Source organism: Bufo bufo, chromosome 2, assembly GCF_905171765.1.
Source record: "Bufo bufo chromosome 2, aBufBuf1.1, whole genome shotgun sequence".
Lineage (NCBI taxonomy): Eukaryota > Metazoa > Chordata > Amphibia > Anura > Bufonidae > Bufo > Bufo bufo.
The window spans coordinates 174,572,527-174,598,190 of NC_053390.1; the positions used below are offsets into that span (position 1 = coordinate 174,572,527).

General features: G+C 41.3%; 1 long non-coding RNA gene across 1 annotated transcript; it reads right to left on the reverse strand.

Annotated features, from left to right (window-relative positions):
• Positions 1–459: 459 nt before the first annotated feature.
• On the reverse strand, positions 460–12,871 carry LOC120991387. The gene is made up of 3 exons (XR_005776656.1): positions 12,861–12,871; positions 10,100–10,102; positions 460–593 (listed from the first exon to the last, which is right to left on the reverse strand). It is a non-coding gene; the product is annotated as an uncharacterized LOC120991387 (long non-coding RNA).
• Between the last annotated feature and the right edge of the window lie 12,793 nt (positions 12,872–25,664).

Sequence of the window (25,664 nt, forward strand, 5' to 3'; positions counted from 1 at the left end):
GAAAATGGCGAGAAAACAATATTTACATCATTGCAGAAGTTAGTAAATTGAAAGGATATAAAAAAGGACCAATAAAATCCTGACGTTTGTTTTAGAAACTGTGGGGGTCATGTATTAACATTGGCATTTTAGATGCCTGTCTTAATAAAGGCGTGGCACAGGCCTTTTCATAACGTTGGCGGATCCTCCGCCAGTTCTAAGTGTAAGACCGCTTCCTAGCTGTTTTAAATTTAGACGCTTTTCTGCACCTAAAACAGGCATAGAAAATGGTAAATGAGACGGGTCTGCCTGCGCCAAAATCTGCACCAGAAATATGCCTAATTTAGGCCTATTTATGTTTAATAAATGAACTCTTATGTGCATCTCCTTGTAATAATTCTGAAGAATCTTTTCTTATGACTATTTTGTACCATTCTTTTGACTATATCTTCTAGAAGATATTAATGAATTGCCAGCAGTCTGTAATGAAGGTCCAGATGGGTGTTACTAGTTGGGGTGGAAATGTCCCTGCACAGTATGACATAATCAAATCAGTGCTGCCAGTGTCTGAATGTGCAGGGACAACACCCCCAACTGGCAACATCCATCTGGAACTTTTATTGTAAACTGCTAGCAATTCATTCATAACTTCTAGAAGGAATATTAAACAAATGGCACAACAGAGTCATAAGAATAGATGCCCCAGAATTGTTATTAAATGGGAAATACAAATAGTTACTAAAACAACCGTGTCAGGAGAGATTACAGATAGAGATAAGGGATGAGCAAACCCATGGAAGTTCGGTTTCGCCGGGTTCGGTCGAACTTCAGGTCAAAGTTCGGGTTCAGGACAATAACTTGACCCCGAACCCCACTGAAGTCAATGGGGACCCGAACTTCACTTTAGTATTTTCTGTTCTAACATGGTTATATCAGAAAATACTAGCATTCTTAAGACAGAATGCAAAACAATATGGCCATTTAGGGGTTAAAAAAAACCTCACCTCATCCACTTGATCGCACTGCAGAATCTTCTTCTCCCTTCACTGAACAGGACCTGCCAAAAGACCTGCAATGTGCGCGATGACATCTTCAGTCCTTTGGCAGGTCCTGTTCAGTGGAGATGGAAGAGGCTGCTGCAGCATGGTCAGGTGGATGAGGTCAGTATTTTTAACCCCTAAATGGCCATATTGTTTTTCATTCTGTCTTAAGAATGCTATTATTTTCAGATATAACCATGGAAAATAATAAAGTCACCTGAACACCGAACCCGGACTTCAGTGAAAATTTCCAGGTTCGGACCCTACAGAGTTTGGGTTCGCTCATCCCTAGTAGAGATGAGCATGCTGATTCTTTTTTCAAACTTTGAATTCTATAGAATCAGAATTTCATGTGATCATTAGTGCTATTGCTTTTATGGGAATGTTTTACTTGGATTTTTTAAAGACAAATCTAAACAAAATATTTGTGAAATGTTTACAGATTTTTTTAATGCAATAAAGATAGCTTAAAGCATGATTTGTGTACAATATTTATGGAACACAAGAGAGCAAATACCAAATACAATAATTTTAATCCATATATCTATACTGGCTCACAGACAGAAAAAGGGGAAAATGCAGGTAAGTTATTAGGACAGGACACGTAAACTAAGATTTCAGCAGTGGAACAAAAAAGGAAAAAGTGGTCCATACGAGTATCCAAAAGGGACATAAACAGTAGTGTCTGATGGTCAATATTCTCTAGTAGTCATCCCAAAGAACCTAGACTAGGCCTAAACATGTATGCTTACTATTATTAAAGTTATATTCCTAGCTGACAATTTACAATATATACACTGGATATGCCTTAAATGTCCAAGGCATGCTCAGCAACTATATGAACTGCTAAAGGAGTGAATGCATACACATGCTTCTCTCTATTCACAGCAGTAGCAAAACAGGGCCCCATCCTCGAGACAGCTGCAGGTGTCCAGTGGTGAAGAGCACACATATCCGACATTTATGATATATCCTGTGGATACAGTATGCAGTACCCTAGACCTGGCGGTATCTGCAATTGTTTAACCACCTCAGCTCCCCTAGCTTAAACCCCCTTAATGACTAGACCACATTTACAATTCTGCACTACACTACTTAATTTTACCTCCTTTTCTTCTCACTAATAGAGCTTTCCTTTGGTGGTATTTCCTTGCTGCTGACATTTTAACTTTTTTTTATATTAATCAAAATTGACCGAAATTTTTGCAAAAAAATGAAAATTTTCACTTTCTGTTGTAAAATTTTTCAAATAAAACTACATTTCTATATCAATTTTTCTCTAAATTTATTGTTCTACATGTCTTTGATAAAAAAAAATGCAATAAGTATATATTTATTGGTTTGGGTAAAAGTTATAGCGTTTACAAACTATGGTGCAAAAAAATTAATTTACGTACTTTAACTTTCTGAGCACCTGTCATGTTTCCTAAAGTTCTACAATGCCCAGACAGTAGAAACACCCCACAAATGACCCCATTTCGGAAAGTAGACACCCTAACGTATTCGCTGATGGGCATAGTGAGTTCATTGAAGTTTTTATTTTTTGCCACAAGTTAGCGGAATATGATTTTTTCTTTTTTTTTCTTACAAAGTCTCATATTCTGGGTCACCATGCTGGGTGAGATAAATATCTCTGTAAAAGACAACTTTTCCCATTTTTTTATACAAAGTTGTCATTTTACAGAGATATTTCTCTCACCCAGCAGTGGTATATGTAAAAATACACCCCAAAACACATTGCCCTACTTCTCCTGAGTACAGAAATACCACATGTGTGACACTTTTTTGCAGCCTAAGTGCACAAAGGGGCCTAAATTCCAATGAGTATCTTTAGGATTTCATAGGGCATTTTTTACGGATTTGGATTCCAAACTACTTCTCACGCTTTAGGGCCCCTAAAATGCCAGGGCAGTATAAATACCCCACAAGTGACCCCATTTTTGAAAGAAGACACCCCAAGGTATTTCGTGAGGGGCATGGCTTGTTCCTAGAATTTTTTTATTTCTTTTTTTCTTACAAAGTCTTATATTCCACTAACTTGTGACAAAAAATAAAATTTTACATGAACTCGTCATGCCCCTCATGAAATACCTTGGGGTGTCTTCTTTCCAAAATGGGGTCACTTGTGGGGTATTTATACTGCCCTGGCATTTTAGGGGACCTAAAGTGTGAGAAGTAGTTTGGAATCCAAATGCGTAAAAAATGCCCTGTGAAATCGTAAAGGTACTCATTGGAATTTGGGCCCCTTTGCGCACCTAGGCTGCAAAAAAGTGTCACACATGTAGTATTGCCGTACTCAGGAGAAGTAGGGCAATGTGTTTTGGGGTGTATTTTTACATATACCCATGCTGGGTGAGATAAATATCTCTGTAAAAGACAACTTTTCCCATTTTTTTTATACAAAGTTGTCATTTTACAGAGATATTTCTCTCACCCAGCAGTGGTATATGTAAAAATACACCCCAAAACACATTGCCCTACTTCTTCTGAGTACGGCGATACCACATGTGTGATACTTTTTTGCAGCCTAAGTGCACAAAGGGGCCTAAATTCCAATGAGTATCTTTAGGATTTCATAGGGCATTTTTTACGCATTTGGATTCCAAACTACTTCTCACGCTTTAGGGCCCCTAAAATGCCAGGGCAGTATAAATACCCCACAAGTGACCCCATTTTGGAAAGAAGACACCCCAAGGTATTTCGTGAGGGGCATGGCGAGTTCCTAGAATTTTTTTATTTATTTTTTTCTTACAAAGTCTCATATTCCACTAACTTGTGACAAAAAATAAAATTTTACATGAACTCGCCATGCCCCTCACGAAATACCTTGGGGTGTCTTCTTTCCAAAATGGGGTCACTTGTGGGGTATTTATACTGCCCTGGCATTTTAAGGGACTTAAAGTGTGAGAAGTAGTTTGAAATCCAAATGCGTAAAAAATGCCCTGTGAAATCGTAAACGTACTCATTGGAATTTGGGCCCCTTTGCGCACCTAGGCTGCAAAAAAGTGTCACACATGTGGTATCACCGTACTCAGGAGAAGTAGGGAAATGTGTTTTGGGGTGTATTTTTACATATACCCATGCTGGGTGAGATAAATATCTCTGTAAAAGACAACTTTTCCCATTTTTTTTATACAAAGTTGTCATTTTACAGAGATTTTTCTCTCACCCAGCATGGGTATATGTAAAAATACACCCCAAAACACATTGCCCTACTTCTCCTGAGTACGGCAATACCACATGTGTGACACTTTTTTGCAGCCAAGATGCGCAAAGGGGCCGAAAGTTCAACCAGTACCTTTTAGGAGGGCATTTTTAGGCATTTGGATTCCAGACTTCTTCTCACGCTTTAGGGCCCCTAAAATGCCAGGGCAGTATAAATACCCCACAAGTGACCCCATTTTTGAAAGAAGACACCCCAAGGAGACACCCCGTGCGGGGCATGGCGAGTTCATGTAAGATTTTTTTTTTTGGCACAAGTTAGAGGAAATTGATTTTTTATTTTTTTTCTCACAAAGTCTCCCTTTCCGCTAACTTGCGACAAAAAGTTCAATCTTTCATGGACTCAATATGCCCCTCAGCGAATAGCTTGGGGTGTCTTCTTTCCAAAATGGGGTCATTTGTGGGATGTTTGTACTACCCTGGCATTTGAGGGTCTCTGCAATCATTATATGTATGGCCAGCATTAGGAGTTTCTGCTATTCTCCTTAGGCCTCATGCACACGACCGTTGTTTGGGTCCGCATCCAATCTGCCGTTTTGGCGGCTCGGATGCGGACCCATTCATTTCAATGGGGCCGCAAAAGATGCAGACAGCACTCCGTGTGCTGTCCACATCCGTGGCTCCGTTCCGCGGCCCCGCTAAAAAAATATAACATATCCTATTCATTTGCCGGCGCCCGTTCCGTTCCGCAAATTGCAGAAGTCAACATGGGCGCCTTCCGTTTTTTGCGCATCCGTGGTTTGAGGACTGCAAAAAACGGCACAGTTGTGTTCATGAGGCCTTATATTGAGCATACGGGTAATGAGATTTTTTTTTTTCGTTCAGCCTATGGGCTGAAAGAAAAAATGAATGGCACAGATTTCTTCATTCGCATCGATCAATGTGGATGAAAAAAATCTCTGCCAAAAAATGTGCAAAAAAAAAAAAGCTGTGATCGCTAATAAATATCCAAAAAGCTCAAAAGTGATCTTTATAGCGCCGCAGCAATTTTACGGTGTTTTTGCAGTGATCAGAAAAAAAAACATTTCTGTCACTGCGGTGGGGCGGACTGAACGCAAGTGTGCGCACAAGATCAGGCCTGATCGGGCGAACACTGTGTTTTTTGTAGAGCCTAAGGTGACCCTAATGTACTGATATAGATCTGATTGTGATCAGTCTTGATCACTTACAGATGCTATATAGTACTAGTGCTGATTAGCGACAGCGATATCGCTAATCAGCGACTAATCAGTGACTGCGGTGCGGTTAGCACTAACTACCTAACAAGTAGCTAACTAACTGGCGGTGATAAGGGACCCTTAGGCCAGACAGACTTGGGGACAGACTTTGTCCCACTCGGATCCGGAATTGCGGATCTGCACTTTCGGGTCCGCACTTCCTTTCCGCTAAAATATAGAACATGTCCTATTCTTGTCCGCAATTGCGGACAAGAAAAGGCATTTTCTTTATAGTTCTGGCAATGTGCGGATCCGCAAAATGCGGAAAGCACATTGCCGGTGTCCGTGTTTGGCAGATCCCCGGATCCGTAAAACACATACGGACGTCTGAATGGAGCCTTACAGGGGGTGATCAATGACAGGGGGGTGATCAGGGAGTCTATATGGGGTGATCAGGGGTTAATAAGGGGTTAATAAGTGACAGGGGGGGGTGTAGTGTAGTGTGGTGCTTGGTGCTACTTACAGAGCTGCCTGTGTCCTCTGGTGGTCGATCCAAGCAAAAGGGACCACCAGAGGACCAGGTAGCAGGTATAGCAGACGCTGTTAACAAAACAGCGTCTGATATACCTTTCAGGGGTTAAAAAAAATCGCATCTACAGCCTGCCAGCGAATGATTTCCGCTGGCAGGCTGTAGATCAACTCGTTTACCTCCCGATCCTCTAAACGCGTGCTCCTGTGTGCGCGCGTTCACAGGAAATCTCGCGTCTCGCGAGATGACGCGCCGATGCGTCAAGGAGGATTAACCCGGCCGCCCGCAGGACGCATCCCTGCGTTAGGCGGTCGGGAGCTGGTTAAAGGGCATATGTCAAACCAAAACGAACAAGTGGAAATGATGTATCAAAATATTAGTTTATTATAAAATATAAAATATGGAGAAATTACAGGATGACATACAAAGATACGGAAAAGCACAGGGTCAATGACGCCAACCAATCACCAATGAGTCTGTGAAATATAACACACAGAAAGGTACGATCCATGAATCAAAAATCAGAGCTCAAGGAGAACCAGGATGGCAGAACACCAAATCGCCGCTGTAAGGCTATGCACAAAAAGTGCAAATGACCATACCTGGTCATCCATGAGCTGACTCACACATAACACAGTGCATAAATATCTGGACCGACCAATATAATGATGGATACTCGAAGTAAAAATAAATATCTCAGTCAGGAAGAAGATGGTAACAATATGCACAAAAAATATATATAAGGGACTCACTATGGATATAAGCAGAGATCCCATGGATAGTGTGAAGCGATGCTAGTAACAGGACGTACCTGAGGACATGGTGATGGATGGAATGTCAGACCCTGAGCGAGAGACCTCGACGCGCGTTTCACCTCAACGGCTTCATCATGGATCACCAGGTATGGTCATTTGCACTTTTTGTGCATAGCCTTACAGCGGCGATTTGGTGTTCTGCCATCCTGGTTCTCCTTGAGCTCTGATTTTTGATTCATGGATCGTACCTTTCTGTGTGTTATATTTCACAGACTCATTGGTGATTGGTTGGCGTCATTGACCCTGTGCTTTTCCGTATCTTTGTATGTCATCCTGTAATTTCTCCATATTTTATATTTTATAATAAACTAATATTTTGATACATCATTTCCACTTGTTCATTTTGGTCTATCTTGGATGCTTTACAAGTGGTAATTGTAGCTGTCTAGCTGACAGGTGGCTTTCTTGTAGGTTAATAATAAAGGGCATATGTCAGCAGATTTGTGCCTATGAAACTGGCTGTCCTGTTATGTGTGCGCTTGGCAGCTGAAAGAATCTGGCTTGGTTCCATGTTCATATGTGTCCACATTGCTGAATTTTTTTTTAATATGTGTAAATGAGCCTCTAGGAGCAACGGGGGCATTGCCTTTACACCTAGAAGCTCTGCTCTCTCTGCAACTGCTGTGCTCTCCCGGATCTGATTGACAGGACCAGGCATTATGATGTTTCCACTGCCTGCCCTTGTCAATCAAAGTAGAGGGAGCACAGCAGTTGCAGAGAGAGCAGAGCCTCTAGTTGTAACGGCAACACCCCTGTTGATCCTAATGGCTCATTTGCATATATGAAAACTTCATTTTTCTCAGCAATTACCGCACATATGAACATGGGACCAACACAGATGTCTTCAGCTGCCAAGCGCACATGCAACAGGTCAGAGGTACCAATCTACTGACATATGCCATTTAATGTTTTATATACAATGTTAGGTAATGTAATGCTATGCCATTTATTCCAGTAGGGAAGGTAATGATTAGCAATGGTTGGCAGGAACAGGGCTAATCACCCTGATCCTTCCCTCTTGGTAGGAGTCAGCTATTCCTACTTCCTGCCAAGAGGGAGAGTTCCAGTCTAGTGAGATAGAGAAAGGAGAGAAGAGGGGCGAGTTCCTGTTCAGATAGTTGGGTAGTCAGGAAGCACATGTTATAGCTCCTACTCCCAGGAACCGTATCCAATTCCCTGTGAGACCAATACTCCAGAGGGAAACTCAGGAACAAGATATTTTTCTCCTGTGACAACAACATTCCAGAGAGACTAGCAAATACAGCTTCAAGAAAGCATTTTTGAGACAACAGAGTGATTGGCTAAATATAGCCTTACAGACACTGCTGCAAGGTGAGGGACAACAGCTCAGACACCAACACCTAACTAAACTATTGCTAAGCCAGACTAACAGCAAGCGTGTATTACTGTGGACACATATCCATAAGTGCTTGCTAGTGCTAACCTTTTACAATCCAACCTTCCACAATACATCTACAATGTGGATCCAGAAACTGCACTTTGTACTTAATATTGCAGGATGTCCACGAAAAATATTTTGCACTAGGTAAAGGGAGACTGTTATACATTCACTTATGGCCTTATTCTTTTCACTGCACCAAACTCCTGGAAGAGACAACCTGGAGGAGTACACTGACACAACATCTCATTAGGGCCACTACCACTTCCATCCTCTGGGTCTCACTGCAGATATGCCATAAATGTCATCACTTCATGTGCTTAATATCCTTCATTATTTTACATATTTATTATATACTTATATAAGATCACAGATGAGAGTCATTTCTCTTAGCATCCATCAATGTGTAACAAAAATCTGATAAACATACGTATTACCCTTGGTGGTATCTCTCTATAATCTGTTTAACCTGCAGTTATGAGATATATACAGCATGAGGACATTTAAAAAATGTAAAACTGACAATGACATTTTAAGTTGAACTTTTTTAGGGAAGGTCATTGGTGTTTTTGGCAAAACTCTTCTGTGTTGTGTTAACCTTCTTTATACGTGGCACAAATAGAAGTATTAGTGACTTTGAATTATTATGTTTTGTCAGACTGAGCGTTTAAGTCCCTTGCAAAAATCACTCCCATCTAACTATAGAAAAATCCTTTTTTTAATTATATTTCATGACTTGTTTTAAAAGCTTTGACTGATAAAAAAAAAATCACCTATTCACAATCTGCGTACGTGTCTCCATCAGTCTCATGGATATTGAATACAGTGATAGCGTGATTAGTGGTCCATTCAATTTGGAGACACAAGACTGCCATTATCATGATCAGTAAGGATCCCAGGTTTCGGACCCCCAGCGATCATATCATTATCTCGTATTGTGTGGACAGGTGATAAATGTTTTTCTTCAGACATTCCCTTTAAGGTTTTTTTTGTTTTTGCAATATGTGCAATATTCATGCACATGCTTTAGTTAATAGAGAAAATGCTGTACTTGATAATATTACAAATAAAGGTGATCATTTATCAAACTGGTGTAAAGTAGAACTGGCTTAGTTGCCCATAGAAACCAATCAGATTCCACCTTTCATTTTTGACAGCCCATTTGGAAAATGAAAGGTGGAGTCTGATTGGTTGCTATGTGTAACAAAGTCAGTTCTTTACACCAGTTTGATAAATGACCCCCAAAAGGTACAGTATATTTGTTATAACTTATAAATAACCTCCATAAACTTCTAAACTACCTACTAAACATGTTTATATCACTCAGTGAATATATTACAAATGAAAAGAGATCAATTTATTTGATGCTGAGCTTACCCGCTGAGTATAATTGTGTATTCTAATATATTGTTTATGCTACAATCTCTAAATCCTAAACAAACTACATTCTGATAATGGCTTTGTCATGCTAATCTATTTTGTACACAGGAGAGGGAAAATAGTATAATGCTAAAAAGTTGATTTCAAAGTATTGTCTTTCCCTCATTCAAATTTTACTTACCTAACTATCTGACCTACCTTCTACGTTTCCACTTACCATTTTTGTGTATTGCCAGTTACTTTTGTCATCCAAAAGTAATTATGCATTCTACTAAATTTAGGATTAGTTTGTTAAAGTAGATAATACGCTTCTTTTAAATAAAGAGCAGGAACAGTCGTTGAAGAAGGCTGCATGAGTGAGTAAAGGCGTGGTAAGAAGATGAGTGAATGTGGTGAATGTGTTGTAAATAGGGAATTAATAGTGTTATAGGATTAAAGGGATTGTTCCAGAATTTTGATATTGATTGTTCGACACCCTGCATCCCAGCCTGTCGGCGAGTAGTCCTGGTGCCAGAAGTACACATCTCCCTTCACTGTGTGGTGGATGGAGTTGGATATTAGTGAACCTGAATATTAACCCTCTACCAGTGAACAATATCATTAACCTTTTATCAGTGAACCATATTATTAATATTAATAATCTTTAGTGAGGAGTGAGGGCCCTGCTCACAAGAGCTTACAATCTATGAGGAGATAGGGGTGACACAAAAGTTAAAAAGTTCTTGTTTTGTACAAAGGTCCAGCCAGCTTAAAAAAATTGGGGAGTAGATATGAAGCTGTAACTATCAAGTCATTTCAGGGTCAGCTGTTTCAGTGACATAAGCATTGCTAGAAGCATCTGGATCTTACCGGAACTGTTGGAAGTTGGCTCCTAATTGGCTGCTTTGATTTTTTGGGGGGAAAGACTAGCTATTAATTACCTTAAATCTGCCTGGATACAGCCTGCCTCAAAGTGTGAAGATAAGCAGGGCTCCAAACCCTGTCTTTTGCCGTGTGTTCCGATTGTGTTGGTTAGTCACCTACTGGTTGGACCTCATCTTGAGTTTTGAATAATGAAGTGAATTCACTCTCATGAAACTCACGCTCATGATTAGTTAACTATGTATACAATTGGTAGACATCTATGTACATGATGGCTGTGTTCATGCTTTCATAAAAAAATTAAATTAAAAAAAAGAATATGATGGGCCTCATTCACTTCTGAAGCTTTTAAAATGAAAACTGAGTTTGGATTAATTGCTATGAGCGACAGAGAGTTTTGTTTGGATGAACAAGTGAGGCAGTTTGGATGAATAAGCCCCAATAAGTATTCTCCTGTCCAGTCCACACAAGCAAAGCAGGGTTATGTCTTTCTTGCCTACCCTGTAGTTACAAATGTACCACATCTTCTATAGTGATTAATTTTAGATGTATGCCATAAAATTGCATTCAAATTAGAATGTACACTTTAATAAATTTGACTGATTTACAATACATATGTACTAATTCATTTAATGCTTAATATATGGTCTTACATGTCGTATCCTGTAGGCAGTTCTTACAGCTATAAGTGTACTGTGAAAAGTACAGTTTATTTCCTGTATCATATTCTTTATAGAAAAATTAATTGAATTCTTTAAAGAGCACCTATCAATAGATCAAGCCTTTTAAACTAGATATTCTGCCTGGTAGGGTTGATCCTGCTAACTAAAATAATACCTGCCTTGTAAAAATCAGTTACAGTACTTTTTGCCCTATAAGACAAAGGAGGAAAATAAGAAAAAAAATATTTTTTATTAGACCTCAGATCAGACCACCAATCAGACCCTCAATGTTAATCTGATCTCAGCTCAGAGCCCCAATCAGACCCCCAATATTAAGTCCCGCAATCAGATCTCAGATCAGACCCCCAATGTTAATAAGACACCAATAAGACTTCAGATCAGATCCCAATGTGAATGACCCCCATTCAGACCTCAGTTAAGACCCCGATGCTCAGAGCAGACAAAAAAAATAATGGAAGCACTTATTAGTATTCGCTCCATAAGACACACTGACAGTTCCCCGCCACTTTGGGGGGAAAAAGTGCATATTAGGGCTCATGCACATGACCGCATGAATTTTGCGGTCCACAAAAACGAATCCACAAAAAATATGGATGACGTCCGTGTGCATTCTGTATTTTTCAGAACAGAACAGCTGGCCCCTAATAGAATAGTTATATCCTTGTCCATCATGCGGAGAATAATAGGACATGTTCTATTTTTTTGTGGAACGGTCATGTGTAAACAAATTAAAATGAATGGTTCGCATACGGTCCTTAAAAAAATTTTATGACGCGGAAAGAAAATACATTCGTGAGCATGAGTGAAAAATACACTACATTTATGGTAATTTAAAGAGCATATGTGAGTATTATAGAAAAAATTTAATTTCAGGGACTTTTTACTGTAAACCTTTTGTAGAAGTGATAGGAATTGCTCAGATTTTTTAATATTTATGGTATTATGGTATTTTTATATAAATTAATTTCATAAAAATTTAAGCAACATCTGTCATCAGGGTCAACCTCATCAAACCAGGCATGCTGCCTGGTAAGGATGATGCTGTTGATTAAAGGGATACTTTTCTTGGGACAATTGGTTGTGTTGTTTCCAAGAAAAAAAAGACTCAAGATCCCCTGCGCTGTTGGATAATGCGCCTAATTGATGACGAGGCGTACATGTGCCTAACCAGAAATCTACGACAACTCAGAGCTGCTGCAGATTTCGGTCTTCATTTATGCCAGAAAACAGGTGTAAATGAAGATAAATTTGTCGCTGTCTCTACATAGAGATGCCTGGCCCCACTATTCTCTACACTGACACCCTAATTTGCATAAATAATAAGTCCTTTTACTAGGGAATGCTGCAACCAATTTTTTTAAAGACATGTTATATTTTATTCAATAGGGTCAACCCTACTGGACAGTATGCCAAGTTTCATGGCCTTGATTCTACTGACAGGTGCACTTTAAATTACAATAATATGAATTCATATAAAATTAGACTATAAATATTTTAAAATCCGAGCTATTCCTATGATTTGTAGGAAAGAAGGCTTACAGTAAAATGCCCCTGAAATACTTACCATTTTTTTCTTTGTGCTTTTTTTTTCTATAGTACTCACATAAAAACTGATCTAGGACGAGTCACAGTGTGATCATTTCATTTCTTTGATATATATTAAGAATGGAATATTGATGACACAGATACATTTTAACATAGTTTAAGGAAACCACTTTAGGGAAATGAAATGTTTCAGAAGAAACAGAAGGCTGACAAAATGTGGCTTAAATATACAGTAATTTAATTGGATTACTATCCATAACAACACACATTCTGTGAGGCAAAAAATGGCAGTAGCTTAAGATCTGAAGAAAGATGTTGAAATTCCAAACAATCACTTTGAGTAAGGCATGCAGTGATGAAGAGTAGAGAAGGCCTTGTGGTTCATCCGGCGGTCGTTTCGCGGCGAACTTTGCGTGTTTGCGATTCGCCGAAAATGCGAACATATGGAGAAATTTGCGCCCGCCATATTCTTTTACATTGCGAAGAACTTTGACCCATGACACATCCATCAGGTGGTACAGGACAGCTAATACAGACATTTCAGCACATGGACATACCCCTTACCTTATAAATAAACCTGATCTGGCAGCCATTTTAAAATCAGTGTTTTGCCAGTGTAGGGAGAGGTTGCTGTGTGGAGCAGGGACAGGCTCTTAGGGACACCAAACGCTAGCTAATAGGGCCACAAAAGTCCTTTAAAGGACTGGAATAGGTGTGCTATATATATGTGTGATACACAGAGGGGTGCGATATACTTATAATATACTTTTATAATGAGTCAAAAACACATAGATCTATATAGTGATCACCTGGAAGTCAGGGGCCTAGGGGCTAGGGGCTTACTAGGGCCATTTTTATATAGGTTAAGGTTCCGGACGGGGTCACTCTTATCAGGGCGGGTGCTCTGTGGTTAGGCTATCGGGGCCAGAATAGCACCCCCCTGTAGGGCAATATCAGGGACAGTTCTTTGCCCACCCTGTCCTTCAATACCATATCATCATCTAGCCCACGGATAGATGTTTTTTGCTTTCCCTCCGGGATTCATGGATGTGCACTGGAACCCCCCGGATTGTGGTAGAACATATGGTTTCTGATTTGGTGCCGCCGAGCACCTGATTTAGTGCCGCCGAGCACTTGTTATTGCCTACCACAGCTATTCTTTTTGCTTAACTTTAATAATTTAATTTATTTTTATTTTGAGGGATATCTTTTCCATTCACACATCCGCAAAATGGGTCCACATCCGTTCCGCAATTTTGCCCATCCATTTTCAATGGGGCTGGATCCATATCCGCATTTGCGAATCCTCACTTCCGCATCCGTGCTTCCGTTTCCGCAAAAAAATAGAACATGTCCTATTCTTGTCCGCAATTGCAGGCAAGATTATGCATTTTCTATTATAGTGCCGGCGATGTGCGGTCCACAAATTGCGGAATGCACATTGCCGGTGTCCATGTTTTCCGGATCCGCAAAACACTTACGGACGTGTGAATGGCCCCTTATAGTAACATTATTAAAGGTTACGTTTTATCGTTATGTATATTCTAACGGATTGTCTTCCTTGTACAATGTTATAATATACTTTCTATGTTAGAAAGTATATTATAGTGCATTTGTATTGTGCGGCAGTTGTGTGCGGTTCTGCTGCGATACTGCAGGTATATAGAGGGACAAGCGTTATTGGAACAAATCATTTCTACTGGTGTGATATACCAGTCCCCCCCCAAAAAAAACTGATTGAAGCGGGGTGTTATATACCAATATACTTTCTTTATAGTGCATTTAGGTACTGTATAGTGCATTTGCGCATGCGCGTATGCAAAAATAATATTGCCGATATTTCACATTGAAAAAAATAATGAATGGAGATCGCAAATTCGAATAATACATCTGGAATGTCACTGTCCATGTTGTGGGACTATTTGTGCACTTCTAGTAATTATTTGTTGGCTGCAAACATGAGCTGAATTATTTTCAGGTTCGCCTGCCATTAAAATGAATGGGACCCGCCGCGAACTTGCGGTTCGTGAACATTTGATCGCGTTCGTGAACCGTCCCGGCAGATGTTCGTCCATCCCTAATGAAGAGACCATCAGTAAATTACTTATATGTCCTGCAGTTTGTGTTTGCAATCATAGAGGCACAAATAGTTAGAGATGACCTTGCGGTTCGTCCTGCGGTCGTTTCGCGGTAAACTTTGCTCTTTCGCAATTCGCCAAACATGCGAACATATGGCGATGTTCGCATGCACCATATTCTTTTGCATTGCGCCTAACTTTGACCCATGACACAACCATCAGGTGGGACAGGACAGCCAATTGAGATGTTTCAGCACATGGACACACCCCCACCCTAAAACAGAACCATATCTGGCAGCCATTTTACATTCTCTGTTTTGCCAGTGTAGGGAGAGGTTGCTTTGTAGAGCAGGGACAGACCGTTAAGGAAACAAAACGCTAGCTAATAGGGCCACAAAAGTCTTTTTAAGGACTGGTATAGGTGTGCTATCAATAGGTGTGATATACTTACACTCACCTAAAGAATTATTAGGAACACCATACTAATACGGTGTTATACCCCCTTTTGCCTTCAGAACTGCCTTAATTCTACGTGGCATTGATTCAACAAGGTGCTGATAGCATTCTTGTCACGAGTTGGAGGTCCCAGGAGAGACCACCGCATCGTCAAGCAATAAACAAACAGAAATCAGGTACAGACACATAAGAGTTTATTGCACAAACAAAAATCAGGGAAGGCAGCACAGACAAAACATGAGCTCTATGTACCGTCAGCACAGTGGGAGAAAACCCCCACTGCGCCACTGTCTAGCAATACTCCAGAGGGGCGTGACTAAGCAACTCCTGGTGTTCACTAGGGCCCCAGAAGGTAGGGTTAGGCTTTGCCGCAGGAAGTTGCCAGGGCCTATCTGGAGCGTGAACTAGACAGTGACAGCAGGAACGAATGGACAACAGGTACCAGAAGGTACCGACGGCACATAGGAAAACATAACAGACAGGCAAATACAAAACAGGGCAACTAATAATACAAGCAGGAGTTCACACAAGGGAGCAGGAGTGGCAATGAGCAGAGAAGGACTTGCTCCACCAGTAGTAAACTGCATGGCCTTGCGCATGCCACTCTGCTGCAAAGGCTTGCTGAACACAGACATATGAATACAGACAAAGTAACTAAAACATAACTGGCAGAACAGATAACAGAAAGAGGACGTCAAAGAGGACGGGAAAGGACGTAAATGAACAAGTAGGGAAACCCACGGAGCACAGACAGACAGACACGGATCCCATGGGTCAGCAGCATGGGAGAGAGAGTACAAACCAGGAGCAGGACAAGACAACACACACCAGGAGAGCTGACACAGAACTGAGGAAACCTCAGCCTTAGGCCTAGTTCACACGAACGTTTTTTTGCGAGTGTACGGGCCGTTTTTTTGTGTTCCGTATACGGTCCGTATACGGAACCATTCATTTCAATGGTTCCGCAAAAAAAACGGAATGTGTTCCGTATGCATTCCGTTTCCATATTTCCGTTTTTCCGTTCCGTTGAAAGATAGAGCTAGTCCTATATTTGGCCGTAAATCACGGGTCGTGCCTCCATTCAAGTCAATGGGTCCGCAAAAAAAACGGAACGCATACGGAAATGCATCCGTATGTCACAACGGAACTCAAAAACGGAACAACGGATCCGTGAAAAACGGACCGCAAAAAACAATAAAAGCCATACGGTCGTGTGAACTAGGCCTTATATACAGGTTGCATGGGTACAGCAAAGAGGCCACACCCATGGAGCAGACAGAGAGGATTAACTGCCAATAGGAACACAGGGGAGTTAACCCATACAGAACCACAAATAACACACAGAAACGAAACTTCAGCGAGGAGCGCCGAACGAGCAAGGACGGAAGGTCACGGCCAGAGATAGTGGCTGTGACAATTCTTTAGAAATGTTAGCCCATATTGATAGGATAGCATTTTGCAGTTGATGGAGATTTGAGGGATGCACATCCAGGGCACGAAGCTCCCGTTCCACCACATCCCAAAGATGCTCTATTGGGTTGAGATCTGGTGACTGTGGGGGCCATTTTAGTACAGTGAACTCATTGTCATGTTCAAGAAACCAATTTGAAATGATTCGAGCTTTGTGACATGATGCATTATCCTGCTGGAAGTAGCCAGCGGAGGATGGGTACATGGTGGTCATGAAGGGATGGACATGGTCAGAAACAATGCTCAGGTAGCCCGTGGCATTTTAACGATGCCCAATTGGCACTAAGGGGCCTAAAGTGTGCCCAGAAAACATCCCCCACACCATTACACCACCACCACCTGCCTGCACAGTGGTAAAAAGGCATGATGGATACATGTTCTCATTCTGTTTACGCCAAATTCGGACTCTACCATTTGAATGTCTCAACAGAAATCGAGACTCATCAGACCAGGCAACATTTTTCCAGTCTTCAACAGTCCAATTTTGGTGAGCTCGTGCAAATTGTAGCCTCTTTTTCCTATTTGTAGTGGAGATGAGTGGTACCCGGTGGGGTCTTCTGCTGTTGTAGCCCATCCGCCTCAAGGTTGTGCATGTTGTGGCTTCACAAATGCTTTGCTGCATACCTCGGTTGTAATGTTATCAACGTTGCTCTTCTATCAGCTTGAATCAGTCGGCCCATTCTCCTCTGACCTCTAGCATCAACAAGGCATTTTCGCCCACAGGACTGCTGCGTACTGGATGTTTTTCCCCTTTTCACACTATTCTTTGTAAACCCTAGAAATGGTTGTGTGTGAAAATCCCAGTAACTGAGCAGATTGTGAAATACTCAGACCGGCCCGTCTGGCACCAACAACCATGCCACGCTCAAAATTGCTTAAATCACCTTTCTTTCCCATTCTGACATTCAGTTTGGAGTTCAGGAGATTGTCTTAACCAGGACCACATCCCTAAATGCATTGAAGCAACTGCCATGTGATTGGTTGACTAGATAATTGCATTAATTAGAAATAGAACAGGTGTTCCTAATAATTCTTTAGGTGAGTGTATAATATACTTTCCAACATAGAAAGTTTATTATGTGCATTTGTATCATGCAGCAGTTGTGTGTGGTTCTGCTGCGAATCCGCAGCTATATAGAGGGACAAACGCTTTTGGAATTACTAATTGCAACTGGTGTGATATACCTGTTAGCCGAAAAAACTGATTGAGGGGTGTGATATACCTGCTTCCACCAAATAATGATTAAGGGGTTTGATATACCTGCTTCCACAAAATACTGATTGAGGGGTGCGATATAACTGCTTCTACAAAATACTGATTAAGGGGTTCTACATACTTGCATCCACAAAATACTGATTGATGGGTGCGATATACCTGCTTCCACCAAATATTGATTCAGGTGTTCAATATAGCTATTTCCACAAAATAATGATTGAGGGGTGGGATATACCTGCTGCTACAAAATACTAATTAAGGGGTTTTATATACCTGCTACCAAAAAATACTGATTGAGGGGTGCGATATACCTGCTTCCACCAAATATTGAAGGAGGCCTGCGATACACCGGCTTTCACAAAATACTGATTGAGGGGTGCAATATACCTGCTTCCGTCAAATATTGATTCAGGTGTTCTATATACCTAGTTCCACAAATACTGATTAACCTCTTCAGGACACATGACGTACCGGTACCCCCCCGTGTCAGCGATCGCCGCAAACCGCAGGTCAATTCAGACCTGCGGTTTGAGGTTTACCTGCGGTTTGCGGCGGCGATCGGCAGTGCCATCGGGTCCCAATGCGGCTGTAGGGGGAACCCGATGGCATGGAAGGCAGCGCGATGTCTAAGGAAGGCATCGCGCCTCCTTCCGGTGACGAACCTGTGAGATCCAGCCCCCTGGATCTCACAGGCCGGAAGCTGTATGAGTAATACTCACTGTATTACTCATACAGCCAATGCATTCCAATACAGAAGTATTGGAATGCATTGTAAAGGATTAGACCCCCAAAGTGGGACAAAAAATAAAGTGAAAAAAAAGTTTCAAAAAATAAGTTTCCCCCCCAAAAATTTAAAGTTTCAAGTAAAAATAACCAAAAACGTAATTTTCCCCAAATAAAAAAATATAAAAATTGGTAAAGAATCGGGGGGAAAAAAAGTATACATATTAGGTATCGCCACGTCCGTATCGACCGGCTCTATAAACATATCACATGACCTAACCCCTCAGATGAACACCGTAAAAAATAAAAAAAACTGTGCTAAATAAGCCATTTTTTTTCACCTTACATCACAAAAAGTACAACAGCAAGCGATCAAAAAGGCGTTTGCCCACCAAAATAGTACCAATCTAACTGACACCTCATCCCGCAAAAAATGAGCCCCTAACTGAGACAATCGCCCAAAAAAAAAAAACTATGGCTCAGAATATGGAGACACTAAAACATCATTTTTTTTGTTTTAAAAAAGCTGTTATTGTGTTAAACTTACATAAATTACAAAAATGTATACATATTAGGTATCGTCACTTCCGTATCGACCGGCTCTATAAAAATATCACATGACCTAACCCCTCAGATGAACACCGTAAAAAATGTAAAATAAAAACTGTGCTAAATAAACCATTTTTTTGTCACCTTACATCACAAAAAGTGTAATAGCAAGCGATCAAAAATTCACACGCACCCCAAAATAGTGCCAATAAAATGGTCATCTCATCCCGCAAAAATCATACCCCACCCAAGGTAATCGCCCAAAAACTGAAAGAATTATGGCTCTCAGACTATGGAAACACTAAAACATGATTTTTTTTTGCTTCAAAAATGAAATCATTGTGTAAAACTTACATAAATTTAAAAAAGTATACATATTAGGTATCGCAGCATCCGTAATAATTGCTCTATAAAAATATCACATGACCTAACCCCTCAGGTGAATACCGTAAAAAAATAAAAATAAAAATGGTGTAAAAAAAGCTGTGCTAAATAAGCCATTTTTTTTCACCTTACATCACAAAAAGTACAACAGCAAGCAATCAAAAAGGCGTTTGCCCACCAAAATAGTACCAATCTAACCGTCGCCTCATCCCGCAAAAAATGAGCCCCTAACTGAGACAATCGCCCAAAAAAAAAAAACACTATGGCTCAGAATATGGAAACACTAAAACATCATTTTTTTGTTTTAAAAAAGCTGTTATTGTGTTAAACTTACATAAAACCGTAAAAAAATAAAAATAAAAATGGTGTAAAAAAAGCTATTTTTTGTCACCTTACTGTACATCACAAAAAGTGTAATAGCAAGCGATCAAACAGTCACACGCACCCCAAAATAGTGCCAATAAAATGGTCATCTCATCCCGCAAAAATCATACCCCACCCAAGGTAATCGCCCAAAAACTGAAAAAATGATGGCTCTCAGACTATGGAAACACTAAAAAATTTTTTTTTTGGTTTAAAAAAAATAAATCATTGTGTAAAACTTACATAAATAAAAAGAAGTATACATATTAGGTATCGCTGCATCCGTAACAACCTGGTCTATAAAAATATCACATGATCTAACCTGTCAGATGAATGTTGTAAATAACAAAAAATAAAAACGCTGCCAAAACAGCTATTTCTTGTTACCTTGCCTCACAAAAAGTGTAATATAGAGCAACCAAAAATCATATGTACCCTAAACTAGTACCGACAATTCTGCCACCCTATGCCGTAGTTTCTAAAATGGGGTCACTTTTTTGGAGTTTCTACTCTAGGGGTGCATCAGGGGGGCTTCAAATGGGACATAGTGTCAAAAAAACCAGTCCAGCAAAATCTGCCTTCCAAAAACCGTATGGCATTCCTTTCCTTCTGCGCCCTGCAGTCTGCTCATACAGCAGTTTACAACCACATATGGAGTGTTTCTGTAAACTACAGAATCAGGCCCCAAAATATTGAGTTTTGTTTGGCTATTAACCCTTGCTTTGTTGCTGGGAAAAATTTATTAAAATGGAAAATTTGCACAAAAATTGCAATTCTGAAATTTCATCTCCATTTGCCAATAACTCTTGTGGAACACCTAAAGGGTTAAAGACATTTGTAAAAATCTGTTTTGAATACCTTCAGGGGTGTAGTTTATTAGATGGGGTCACTTTTATGGAGTTTCTACTCTAGGGGTGCATCAGGGGGGCTTCAAATGGGACATGGTGTAAAAAAAAAACAGTCCAGCAAAACCTGCCTTCCAAAAACCGTATGGCATTCCTTTCCTTCTGCGCCCTGCCGTGTGCCTGTACAGCGGTTTACGACCACATATGGGGTGTTTCTGTAAACTACAGAATCAGGGCCATACATATTGAGTTTGGTTTGGCTGTTAACCCTTGCTTTGTAACTGGAAGAAAATTATTAAAACGGAAAATCTGCCAAAAAAGTGAAATTTTGAAATTGTATCTCTATTTTCTATTAATTCTTGTGGAACACCTAAAGGGTTGACAACGTTTGTAAAATCAGTTTTGAATACCTTGAGGGGTGTAGTTTATAGAATGGGGTCATTTTTGGGTGGTTTATATTATGTAAGCCTCGCAAATTGACTTCAGACCTGAACTGGTCCCTAAAAATAGGGTTTTTGAAAATTTCTGAAAAATTTCAAGATTTGCTTCTAAACTTCTAAGCCTTGTAATATCCCCAAAAAATAAAATATCATTCCCAAAATAATCCAAACATCATGTAGACATATGGGGAATGTAAAGTAATAACTATTTTTGGAGGTATTACTATGTATTATAGAAGTAGAGAAATTGAAACTTGGAAATTTGCAATTTTTTACAAATCTATAATTAAAAATTATTATTTTTTACTTCATTTTACCAGTGTCATGAAGTACAATATGTGATGAAAAAACTGTCTCAAAATGGCCTGAATAAGTCAAAGCATTTTAAAGTTATCACCACTTAAAGTGACACTGGTCAGATTTGCAAAAAATGGCCTGGTCCTTAAGGTGAAATAATGCTGTGTCCCAAAGGGGTAAGGGGTGCGATATACCTGCTTCTACAAAATACTGAATAAGTGGTTCTATATACCTGTTTCCACAAAATACTAATTGAGGGATATGATATACCTGATTCCACCAAATATTGATTGAGGCCTGCGATACACTGGCTTCCACAACATACTGATTGAGGGGTGGGATATACCTGCTTCTACAAAATACTGATTAAGGGGTTCTATATACCTGCTCCACAAAATAATGATTGAGGGGTGCGATATACCTGCTTCCACCAAATATTGATTGAGGCCTGCTATACACCGGCTTCCACAAAATACTGATTGAGGGGTGCGATATACCTGCTTCCACCAAATATTGATTGAGGCCTGCTATACCCCGGCTTCCACAAAATATTGATTGAGGGTGCGATATACCTGCTTCCACAAAATACTGATTGAAGGTTTCATATACCTGCTTCAACAAAATACTGATTGAGGGGTGCGATATACCTGCTTCTACAAACACTAAATAAGAAGTTATATATACCTGCTTCCACAAAATACTAATTGAGGGGTGCGATATACCAGCTTTCACCAAATACTGATTGAGGCCTGAGATATACCTGCTTCCACAAATATTGCTCTTTTCTATGGACTTCGGCACAGTGTCATTTTGAAAATGATAGGCAGAAGAAGAGGCAGGCTATTCCACATTGGTGGTTAGGGGTGGGGCAGGTGTACCAGGCTGGAGCCTAAGTGGGAAGTTGGAGAAGGTGCATACGATTACATCAAAAGACGCACCAGAGTTGGTTGAGTGGCTCACTCAGCCTTCCGCTTCTGCATCCTCTTTATCCTCTGTATTTGAACCTTCCTCACTCTCTGAAATGTGCACCCCAAAAGACACCACCACCTCCATAGTCCCTCCACTCTAGTCAGAGGATTTATTTTCCCATCCATTTCCAGATTCTTGGCATCGTATGAGGAAGAGGAGGTAGCAACGGCCGCCACCCAGCGGTCTGACGACAGAACCCAGATCAGCCCAAGGAGGGTGGTCCCCGCTGTTGCTGCCTAGATCTCTAATGTCAGTGGTGGTGAAGGTGATGATGATGACATGTCGATGGACATCACGAGGGTGCCCACAAAAGAGGAAGAGGAGGGTAGTTCAGAGGAAGAGACGAAGCAGCAGATAGGGAGGAGAAACAGGCAGAACTCGCAGTGCACAGGAGGCAAAAAGCAGACTGCAAACATATCTGGAGCAATCCATCCACCATGCACGGTCACATCTTGCGCTCCCAGGTAGAGATGTCCCAAACTATTTGCCAGCGAACAGGCGAACATATGCGATGTTCGGTCCGCCCCCTATACATCATCATTGAGCAAACTTTGACCCTCTACCTCACAGTCAGCAGACACATTCCAGCCAATCAGCATACCCTCCCTCCCAGACCCTCCCACCTCCTATCAAAAAGCAAGGACAGCATCCATCTTAGATTCATTCTGAAGCTGCAGTGTCACAAATTTGACTAAGTTGTAATCGCAATGCGATTAATACAGGTTATATTAATCGCATTGCGAATTCAACTTAGAGCTGGGTGCCTAATGGTTGTATTGCTAGAATATAGCGAAGATTGAGAATATAGTGCTATATTCGTTATATTCGTCAATTCTAGCAATACAACCATTAGGAACTCAGATCTAAGTTGTAATCGCAATGCGATTAAGGCTGAGATCACACGGGCGAGATTTCCACGTGGGTGCAATGCGTGAGGTGAACGCATTGCACCCGCACTGAATCTGGACCCATTTATTTCTAAGGGGCTGTGCACATGAGATGTGATTTTCACGCATCACTTATGCGTTGCGTGAAAATCGCAGCTTGCTCTATATTGTGTTTTTATCACACAACGCAGGCCCTATAGAAGTGAATGGGGCTGAGTGAAAATCGCAAGCATCCTCAATCAAGTGCGGATGCAATGCGATTTTCACGCATGGTTGCTAAGATGACAGTCTATTCACTGTATTATTTTCCCTTATAACATGCTTAGTAGGTGGTCAATTGGGGGTTAAAAAATAATTAACTCACCTTCTCCTCTTGATCGCGTAGCTGCCGGTCTCTTCTTACTTCTTTAATCATGAGCTGCCGGCTAAAGGACCTGTGGTGACGTCAGATCACATGGTCCAATCACATGATTAGAGTTGAGCGAACACCTGGATGTTCGGGTTCGAGAAGTTCGGCCAAACTTCTCCGGAAATGTTCGGGTTCGGGATCCGAACCCGACCCGAACTTCATCCCGAACCCGAACCCCATTGAAGTCAATGGGGACCCAAACTTTTCAGCACTAAAACGGCTGTAAAACAGCCCAGGAAAGAGCTAGAGGGCTGCAAAAGGCAGCAACATGTAGGTAAATCCCCTGCAAACAAATGTGGATAGGGAAATGAATTAAAATAAAAATAAAATATATAAAAATAAACCAATATCAATTGGAGAGAGGTCCCATAGCAGAGAATCTGGCTTCACGTCAGCAGAGAATCAGTCTTCATGCCATAGCAGATAATCTGGCTTCACGTCACCCACCACTGTAACAGTCCATTGTCATATATTTAGGCCCCGGCACCCAGGCAGAGGAGAGAGGTCCCGTAACAGAGAATCTGGCTTCATGTCAGCAGAGAATCAGTCTGCATGTCATAGCAGAGAATCAGGCTTTACGTCACCCAACACTGGAACAGTCCATTGTCAGATATTTAGGCCCAGGCACCCAGGCAGAGGAGAGAGGTCCCGTAACAGAGAATCTGGCTTCATGTCAGCAGAGAATCAGTCTGCATGTCATAGCAGAGAATCAGGCTTCACGTCACCCACCACTGGAATAGGCCACTGTCACATATTTAGGCCCAGGCACCCAGGCAGAGGAGAGAGGTCCCATAACAGAGATTCAGGCTTCATGTCAGCAGAGAATCAGTCTTCATGTCATAGCAGAGAATCAGGCTTCACGTCACCCACCACTGGAACAGGCCACTGTCACATATTTAGGCCCAGGCACCCAGACAGAGGAGAGAGGTCCCGTAACAGAGAATCTGGCTTCATGTCAGCACAGAATCAGTCTTCATGTCATAGCAGAGAATCAGGCTTCACGTCACCCACCACTGGAACAGGCCACTGTCACATATTTAGGCCCAGGCACCCAGGCAGAGGAGAGAGGTCCCATAACAGAGATTCAGGCTTCATGTCAGCAGAGAATCAGTCTTCATGTCATAGCAGAGAATCAGGCTTCACATCACCCACCACTGGAACAGGCCACTGTCACATATTTAGGCCCAGGCACCCAGGCAGAGGAGAGAGGTCCCATAACAGAGATTCAGGCTTCATGTCAGCAGAGAATCAGTCTTCATGTCATAGCAGAGAATCAGGCTTCACGTCACCCACCACTGGAACAGGCCACTGTCACATATTTAGGCCCAGGCACCCAGGCAGATGAGAGAGGTCGCGTAACAGAGAATCTGGCTTCATGTCAGCACAGAATCAGTCTTCATGTCATAGCAGAGAATCAGGCTTCACGTCACCCAACACTGGAACAGGCCACTGTCACACATTTAGGCCCCGGCACCCAGACAGAGGAGAGGTTCAATCAACTTTGGGTTGCCCCGCAATATAATGGTAAAATGAAAATAAAAATAGGATTGAATGAGGAATTGCCCTGGAGTACAATAATATATTGTTAAGGGGAGGTAGTTAATGTCTAATCTGCACAAGGGATGGACAGGTCCCGTGGGATCCATGCCTGGTTCATTTTTATGAACGTCAGCTTGTCCACATTGGCTGTAGACAGGCGGCTGCGTTTGTCTGTAATGACGCCCCCTGCCGTGCTGAATACACGTTCAGACAAAACGCTGGCCGCCGGGCAGGCCAGCACCTCCAAGGCATAAAAGGCTAGCTCTGGCCACGTGGACAATTTGGAGACCCAGAAGTTGAATGGGGCCGAACCATCAGTCAGTACGTGGAGGGGTGTGCACAGGTACTGTTCCACCATGTTAGTGAAATGTTGCCTCCTGCTAACACGTTCCGTATCAGGTGGTGGTGCACTTAGCTGTGGCGTGGTGA